Genomic DNA, 8,752 nt, shown 5'->3' on the forward strand with positions numbered 1-8,752 from the left:
TTTTAATACCACTGGGCCGTACACTTTAAAATGGTTAAGATGGTCAACTTTACGTTATGTGTATTTTACCACAATTTCAAAAAACAAAACCTCAAAAAAACCCAAGATGTTGATTTTCCCTTTTCTACCCTTAATTTTGATACAAATCACAATTCTGCCTTATTGTTGGTATCCTTCTTATTTCAGTTCCAACTAAGTCTTGGGCTGGGGATGGTCTGAGCCCTAGGGAAGGGGCTCATTCAGGGTCTGTGGGCTCAGCCAAAAATGGCTGGATCTTGGCAGAGGCAAGGCCAAGCTAGAGCTGATGGGCAGAAACGGGCTGAGACAGAGAAAAACAGCCCAAAGCAAACTCTAATTTGTCAGCAAGCTGTCAGAAACAGAAGTACACAGCAGAGAGAGAGGAGAGTCTCAAACAAGCTGGGACACAAGTCCTTGAAGGTCAGTTCCAGAGTAGAGATGGGTCCAGAAAGCTAACACGGCACCATCAGAGATGGAGATTTCACCACCACTAGCCTCTCTTCCATTTCTTTCCCATCTCTCACTGCTGCTGAAGCAAAAATACATCAGAACCTTCGGTCGTTATTAATTACTGGTCTAGACATTCCACCAAATCCTCATGGTTTGGGGGAGGAAACTTTATGGCAAAGCTGACAATGTCCAGGTACTGTAGTGGACTGTTCAGGAAGACAGGGGACAGTGACTTGGTAATACTTGTCTGGGAAGCTGTTCCCTATCTCAGGGGCTGCAAAGTTACAGAGCCGAAGGGCTCTGCAATGAAGCCCACATTTGTATTCAATGAGTATCAGATCATTTTTAGTTATTTTTAATTCAGACAAAGGACTTCCCTTTGTCCTTCGTGGCAATTTTGTTTGTTCCGTTGGGTTTTTGCTGGCACTATTTTGACAATTTTCTCTCTCCTTTTTTAAATGAGTGACCTTTTTAGCCTTGTTTCATGTTACTTTATTGCATTTTCACTTTTATTAAGTGGGGATAAGTGAGCAAGGAAAAAACTATGAGGGTAATTTGTTTTTTCTCCTGGCCAAGTCTGTGTGTTCCTTTCTGTATCTACTGCAATGCACATCTATGTGAGACCTGGCAAAACTTAATGTGGAAGCTATTTCTACCCTTAAAATTCACTATGCAAGTCATTCAAAAGAACCACTAACAAAAAAAAAATTCTTTGTCCTTTCCTGTATAATTTAAATATTTCACAATCATTTGTAAGCAATAATATTAGTTTCAAAGGCAGCTTGGGGGAAATGGTTGAAATGATACCATTCAACAATTTTCAGATCTGTAAACTAGAATCTGTGGTCTCTAACATATGTCACCACAAGACAGAGACAATTTTCTTGAGAAGTCCAAGCCATAGATGGAAAATGAGATAAGTGAAAAACAATATCCAGAGAGCAAGAACCTTGTAGAGAAGCACCACAGAGTGTTAAATAAATCCAGAGTCAGAGGGTCTCTCTGTTGACAGAGCCCCTTTCACATTGGCCTGCCTCCCGACAGCCTCGTTTCAAAGCGGAGCTTGAAAAGAATGTTGCTATTATGCAGTTATTTCCCATTGCCTTCCTTTAACACGTTGTGGGGCACGCAGCAGTTATAACCTTGAGGGACTGTGGCCTCAAACATGGTGAGGCCAATAACATTCTCTGTCTACACAGCTGTGTTCAGTTCCAACTAGCTTTTCACCAAAGGAGTTCCCTGTCATTTCAGAGGAGGTGAAAAAAGATCCCAAACTACTTGGTAATCTACTCAGGGACAGGCAGGTAACATTACAGATAGGCTTACGCTCCTAGGAAGCAAAGCTGATCACTAATTCCCCACCTAAAAACGTTTTCATCAAACTTCTCAATCCATCTCTCCTTGAAGTTGCCATTAGCATATGGATTTGACTGGAAACTTGGTTCCAACTGTGTAACCCGCTCACCTGATACTTCTTAATTCTAACCTTACCCTTTATTTCATATCACAGACTTACTCTCATTGGAGTTGTGCAATGGGGCTACCCTGACTTCTACATCGAGTTCCATTTTCATTAGCTATAGGAGCAATCACTTGCACAGTTGGCTGACCTTAGAAAGTGTCTTTCTCTCCAAGATGAGCAATCCAAGGAAACTCATATAATTCCTATTCATAAGTGAATGAAAGGTTTGACTCTATTACAGCTAAGTCCAGATAAAGCCCGACTGTCTAATTCTACTCCATGTGAGTAAACCAGGAGGTATACGACATCTACACCTAAATTCCAAGAGGCTGAAGCTGTTCCCTGGCTCAGGGGGTCATGGAATATACCCCAGGATAAGGCAACCTTCACTCTTGGGATGATACCCCAACCTAATACCACCACTTGTGCATTTCAACACTATTTGCTTGTTCCTTTTATTTCTAACTTTTCCCTTTTACCCATTTTGTTGTCATATTAGTTCTCAAATATTATTGTTCTCAGTCTCTGTATTATTTTCATTAATGTATAACATTCCTACCTTGTATTTAAATACATGACCTTCTGTTTTAAGTGCCTCGGTTTCATGTAGAATAATTGTTATATTTCTTATGATTGTCATATATGGGCCATCATCTATCATTATTTCCTCTAATTTTTGCTGTTTTTTTATATTTGCTTAATATATGCCACTGGTGTTAATTAAACACTATATATATTCCCCTCTCTTTTGAAATATGTTTGGAAGAAAGTATTGAATAAAACCATTTCTACCTAAACCAAATCTGTACACCAGCACAAATACATGCACACAATCACAACAATCATCAAATTCATGTCTCTGTTGATTCTAGTTATAGCCACTATAAAACCCAAAATTCTTGGGCTTCTTTCTAGGAGTGAAAAGAATATTTGAGCTATGGGCTGCAGCCTTTCTCCATCTTATTTCATTCTGTTTGCGGACTGTTTTCCTAAAACTTCGACTTTTCTTGGGGGGTCAAAAAGACATGTGTTCAAATTTTGACTATCACTTAGCAAAGCAAGTTATTTAATCTGAGACTGTTTTCTTGTCTGAAGCAAGGGGGTCATTCCACCAGGGGTTTTGAAGATCAAGTGAAATGAGGTCCTATAAAGACCTTGATACACAGCAGATGCCCCCTAAATATTAGATCAGAGTCTTACCCTGAACGGGGACTGTGGTCAGAAGCACTGATCCTTCCGAATTGGTGTTTCTAGTCTCTCATATTGAGAGTCAATAAGGCAGCCAGAATATGAACACATTCCTGTTTGGGACCCAAAGTGTCAGGTCAGTGACTGTTTGGGGTTGGTGGGATATGTGAACATCTTTCTTTAGCTTTCCCAAATGAATGGCATCTTGCCTGGATAATTTTTTCCATAAAGGGAACTGCAGATGTTTCACTTCCCTGGGGAGTTTATGGTCTCAGTTGCAGCTGTATCTGCAATCAGTATTTTCAACGTTATCTGGCCTTTCTTCCAGATGTTTTAAGATTTCTTCCTCACTGAGGTTTGAAAATGTTATAAGTAATATCTTGATATTTTTCTCTACATGTTAGTAGCTGTTTATAGGCTAAGCCTTTATTCAATTCTGGACTTCATACCTTTAACTGTAGTTTCTTTAAAATGCATTTCTTCTATTGGCTTAAGTATTTAAATATTTACTGTATTATTTTTAAGTTAAAACAGTGTGCTCAAGTCTAGAGCATGTTTACTTAAGCCATCTAATGTTGGATTTGAAGCTATAGTTAATAAGTATACTTCCCTAATTAAGTATTTGAGAGTTATCTATGTCAGTTCTTTAACTACTTCTAGGAATGTCCTTAATTGTGATCTTGCAATTTTTACTACATGGCCTTTGTTTCCTGGGTTTCTACCTTTTTTTTTTTTTAATCATCATTTAGGGTATATTTATGTCATATTTTAAATTCCAATGGAGACTTTTTGGTTCTATATTGGGCCATTTTAAAGTTTTTTTTTTTCCTATTCTTGTATAATTTTGTTCTCTGGAGTGACGGCATTTAAAAATTAGTTGGGTTATTCTGAAAATTCTTTTTAATTTTTTAAAAAATTGTTTGGATATGAGGTTATTTTATTGAAGACTTTTGAGACATTTTCACTGGCTATTTATTTAGAGACAGTGTGTGCATGCAAACAAGTGAGCCTAAGTGGTGGGGGAGCAGAGGTAGGTAGAGAGAGAACCTTAAGCAGGCTCCATGCACAGCACTGAGCAGACACAGGGCTCGGTCTCACAACTGTGAGATCATGACGTGAGCCCAAATTAAGCGTTGGACTTTGAACCCACTGAGCCCCTCAGGTGCCCCTTCACTGCCATTCTAATAGGTTTACTATTAAGAAGAACATCTATACTGTTACTTAGGCTACTGGTTTCTAAGAGGTAAAAAAATTTCTACTTGTAAATTCTACTCTTTAAAAGTAAATAGTACAGGAGTACTACAGATATATTTTTTAAAACTGGCGATAAAAATCTTCCAATAAGTAATATTCCTCATCTACCATACATCGTAAGATTTTTGTCTTCAAATGAGTCTCTGTTCAACAGATAGTTATGTTTCAAAGAAAATGGAAATGTAAATAGTTTCCCCTCTGTAAACATCCTACTTTTAAGAATCCAGAACCAAACAAAGAAATAATATGAGTTTTTTTTAAATTTTTTATGTTGTTTTTTAAAATTTATTTTTGAGAGACAGAGAGAGACAGTGCAAGCAGGGGAGGGTCAGAGAGAGAGGGAGATACAGAATCTGAAGCAGGATCCAGGCTCTGAGCTAGGTGTCAGCACAGAGCCCGATGTGGGGCTCGAACCCACGAACCGTGAGATCATGACCTGAGCCAAAGCTGGACACTTAACCGACTGACCCACCCAGGTGCCCAGAAATAACATGCTTAACCTCACAACTCTCAGAGCACTGCCTTCATCTATAATAATGTTGCCCCACATTAGCAAAGTTGGAATGAGATCAAGCAGTACAAAGCTCTTCTTTAATATTCTTTAAGTCAGCTTATCACAACTGTCCCTGGGGACTGAAACTAGGGACTCCTCTGTATTTTAGCCTGAGAACAACTTTCAGCAAGAAGAGAAGAAAAGCCATGTATTTTTATATTTACTTGCATCTAGCCATTTAACCAAATTACCAATTCCAAAAGAATCAAAAACTCTTATATACTGAGGAACACATTAAAAAAAAAGCTCAGTATTTATTTGAAAACCATTATGGGGTGCCTGGATGGCTCGGTAAGCATCTGACGCTTGGTTTCAGCTTGTTACGATCCGATCCTGCAGTTCGTGGGATGGAGCCCCTCATCAGGCTCTGCGCTGGCAGTGCACAATCTGCTTGGAATCTTCTCTCTCCCTGTGCTCTTCCCCACTTATGTTAAGTGGGGACTCTTTCTCCTCTCTCTCAGAATAAACTTTTAAAAAAAAGAAGGGGCACCTGAGAGGCTCAGTCAGTTGAGTGTCCAACTTCAGCTCAGGTCATGATCCTACGGTTCGTGGGTTCGAGCCCCGCATCAGACTCTGTGCAGACCGCTCAGAGCCTGCTTCGGATTATGTGTCTCCCTCTCTCTGTGCCCCTTCCCCGCTCATGCTCTGTTTCGCCCTGTCTCAATAATAAATAAACATAAAAATTTAATTAAAAAAAAAGAAAACCATAGTAAAATATTTCCGAAAGATATAAAACAAGACTGGAAGAAAGAGACATGTTTCCTGGATGGAAAATAGTTGGTCCTTTCCAAATTAATATATGCAAATTTAATGCAAATTTAATCAGAATCTTCAGTGGTTGTTACCCCCTTTTTAGACTGTAACAAAATGAATTTAAAGTTTATATGAAAAAAAAAAGCCATATAATACCAAGAAATATTGAAAAAGAAGAATGAAATAGTACTTGGTTGCTGTTCTACAAAACTAATGCAATCCTACCTGACAATATTTCCTACCTGACACCATATACAAAATGTAATTCCAGAGGAGTTTAATATATGGATATAAAAATAAATCAATAAAAGTATCAGAAGAAGAGTTGGCAGAATATTTATATTACCTTCGATAAAGGAAACCTTACCAAGCAAGATAAGAAACCATGAAGAAAAAGATACACGTAGGTGACTCAATATAAAAAACATCTTTTTGGTAGGGCAAAAGAGACTATAAACAAAATCAAAGGCAAATGACAGACTGGGAAATGAATCAACTCCAACATGTTGAGCAAAGCAATACTATCACTAATAAACTAAAAGCCCCCTACAAATTGAGGAGTCAGATAACTTTTTAGAAACATGGGCAAAAGAAATGAAAATTCACAGAAGAAGAAATGCAAAAGGGGAATAAAAACATATGAAAATATGCTCAATGTCACAAAATTCACAGGGTATCAATTAAAATAGAATAGCATTCGCTACCCAGTAGAGTAATAATACCCAGGGGTCACCAGACTATAGGAAACAAGCAGTTTCATACTTGCTAATGGGAACCTGCACTGGTACACCTTTTTTTGGAAAGAAATCTGACAATATATTTTAAAATTTGAGATATACGTGCCCTCTGACTCAACAACAGCCGCCCCTGCCCCCACCCCCACAGCATCCCTTTGAAATTCAACCAGAGTGAAGTGCTGGAATATAAAGACATATGGGTTAGGGGAAATACGACCACGAGCAGAGGACACAATGTTAATTTCACTCCATGGGGGACAGCACAGGGAACACTGTGACTCATTAACATGACTGACTTAGATCCATACCAATGAGCCAGGTGAATGTCTGTGACATTTGTCACGTAAAGCATAGTGGATGGTAATGCTTATATTTGAAAAATCCTCAAAAACAGAATATGCATGCATGTGTTATTGAACTATAGGAAACTGCTGATATGTGTGTGTGATTGTGCTGATATTCAACTGCTTATACATCTAGTAAAATGGCAATTTCATTAGTCACAACTTTACATATGTTTATTACATATGTATGAGCATGAAAAAAAAGTGAAATCATACAGCCCAGGGTGGTGATGCTGGTTATCTGGGGAAGCAGAGAGATAAGGAAGGAAAGGGGAAATGAACAACTTTTCATATATTTTTGCACTGCTTTACCTGTTACACTTGCAAGTTAAAGCTATCTAATAAAGAAAAAATTTAAAGAAAAAAACAGAAAAGAAACCAGATGCTTAGGCTGGATATTACTTGAAGACCTATAACTAGGGGATGAATCTCTAGCAATGGTCTGCTTAATTTTATCAAATGTAGCAAACAAAACCCAATTTATTTCCTTATCTCTTTCACTAAGCTAATTCAAAGGGAAAACACCAACCAATTATTTGCTATTTAAAAAAAGAACTTCAGAATACATTTGCAAAAAGACTAGTAAAAATGAAACTTCAGAGAACATTAAGTATTGACAAGGGAAGCAACAAAATGAAGTGTTTTTTTTACATGCTAACGAAGAATAATAGATTGATGTCACCACTTTAAAACAATTTGGCATTACCTAATACAGTTAAGCATCACATGTTCTATGACCCAGCAACTGAACTCCAAAGCACATGTCCTGAGAAACTCCTGGCTGATGACTAGCACACACGTACAGAGTGTACAGGACAGCATTTCCATTAGAGCAAGAAGCTGGAAGCAACCCAAGTGGGTAGATGGATAAATAAAGCGGCATACATGTCATACCGTGGGAGAATGATATTGATGTACTAACTACTAGTGGTGAAAATAACCACACACACCTACCTGCAGGAATCTCAAAACATAATGTGGAATAAATTCCAAATGAGAGAAAAAGCATGAAACAGGTAATACTAACCAATAAAAATTTTTAAAAAGCAGGGAAATGATAAATTAAAAGCCCAGATTATGATTTCTAGGAATGGAGAGAAAGGAGAAAAGGACCAGTGATAAGAAAATAGGAGTCTTTAAACGTGGTATTTATCAATAAAGCTAGGAAGCACAAAGACGGGGAAATAAATGTGTGCTTATTTGATTAGTCTTTAGTGTGAGTATGTGTATACATGCATGTATTCTGATATATTTCTAGATATGTAAATATACATGCACACACAGGGAAAGAATCTAGGTCAATGTCTGCTTATGCCTACAAAGCTGGTCCGACTACTGGAGAAGTCACTTAAACATCTTCCAGGTATATTTACATTATAGATGCTTAATACAGAAATGAATGGATATATTTCTTTTTTTTATGTTTTTATTATTGAGATAGAGAAACACAGAGCATGAGTGGGGGAGGGACAGAGAGAGGGGGAGACACAGAATCTGAAGCAGGCTCCAGGCTCTGAGTGGTCAGCACAGAGCCCGATGCGGGGCTCAGACCCATGAACCATGAGATCATGACCTGAGCGCAAGTCGGACGCTTAACCGATGGATGGATATATTTCTAGAATCAATGGATATACTATACTCCTATATATTTCTAGAATGGATGGATATATTTCTAGATATGTAAATATATAATATTTACATTATATATGATATATTATAATACATATGTAATATTTATAATATACAATATATAAATGCATATATTTCTAGAATGAAGAGATATAATACATAAACAAATGGACATCCCTGAGAGCCATCTTTTTCTAGGGCCAAGGTAAAACAGAAATTCTCTTATGCAATTTTTTTCCATAATATTTTATTGTCAAATTGTTTTCCATACAACACCCAGTGCTCTTCCCCATAAGTGCCCTCCTCCATCACCACCACCTCCTTTCCCCCCTCCCCCTTCCCCTTCAACCCTCAGTTCATTTTC

At 37.8% G+C, this 8,752-nt stretch overlaps 1 protein-coding gene across 3 annotated transcripts in view; it reads right to left on the reverse strand.

The window, feature by feature from the left end:
- GNG2 (G protein subunit gamma 2) overlaps positions 1–8,752 on the reverse strand; it is a 118,926-nt gene that overhangs the window by 78,548 nt on the left and 31,626 nt on the right. The gene's annotated exons all lie outside the window — the stretch shown is intronic.

Source organism: Suricata suricatta, chromosome 9, assembly GCF_006229205.1.
Source record: "Suricata suricatta isolate VVHF042 chromosome 9, meerkat_22Aug2017_6uvM2_HiC, whole genome shotgun sequence".
NCBI lineage: Eukaryota > Metazoa > Chordata > Mammalia > Carnivora > Herpestidae > Suricata > Suricata suricatta.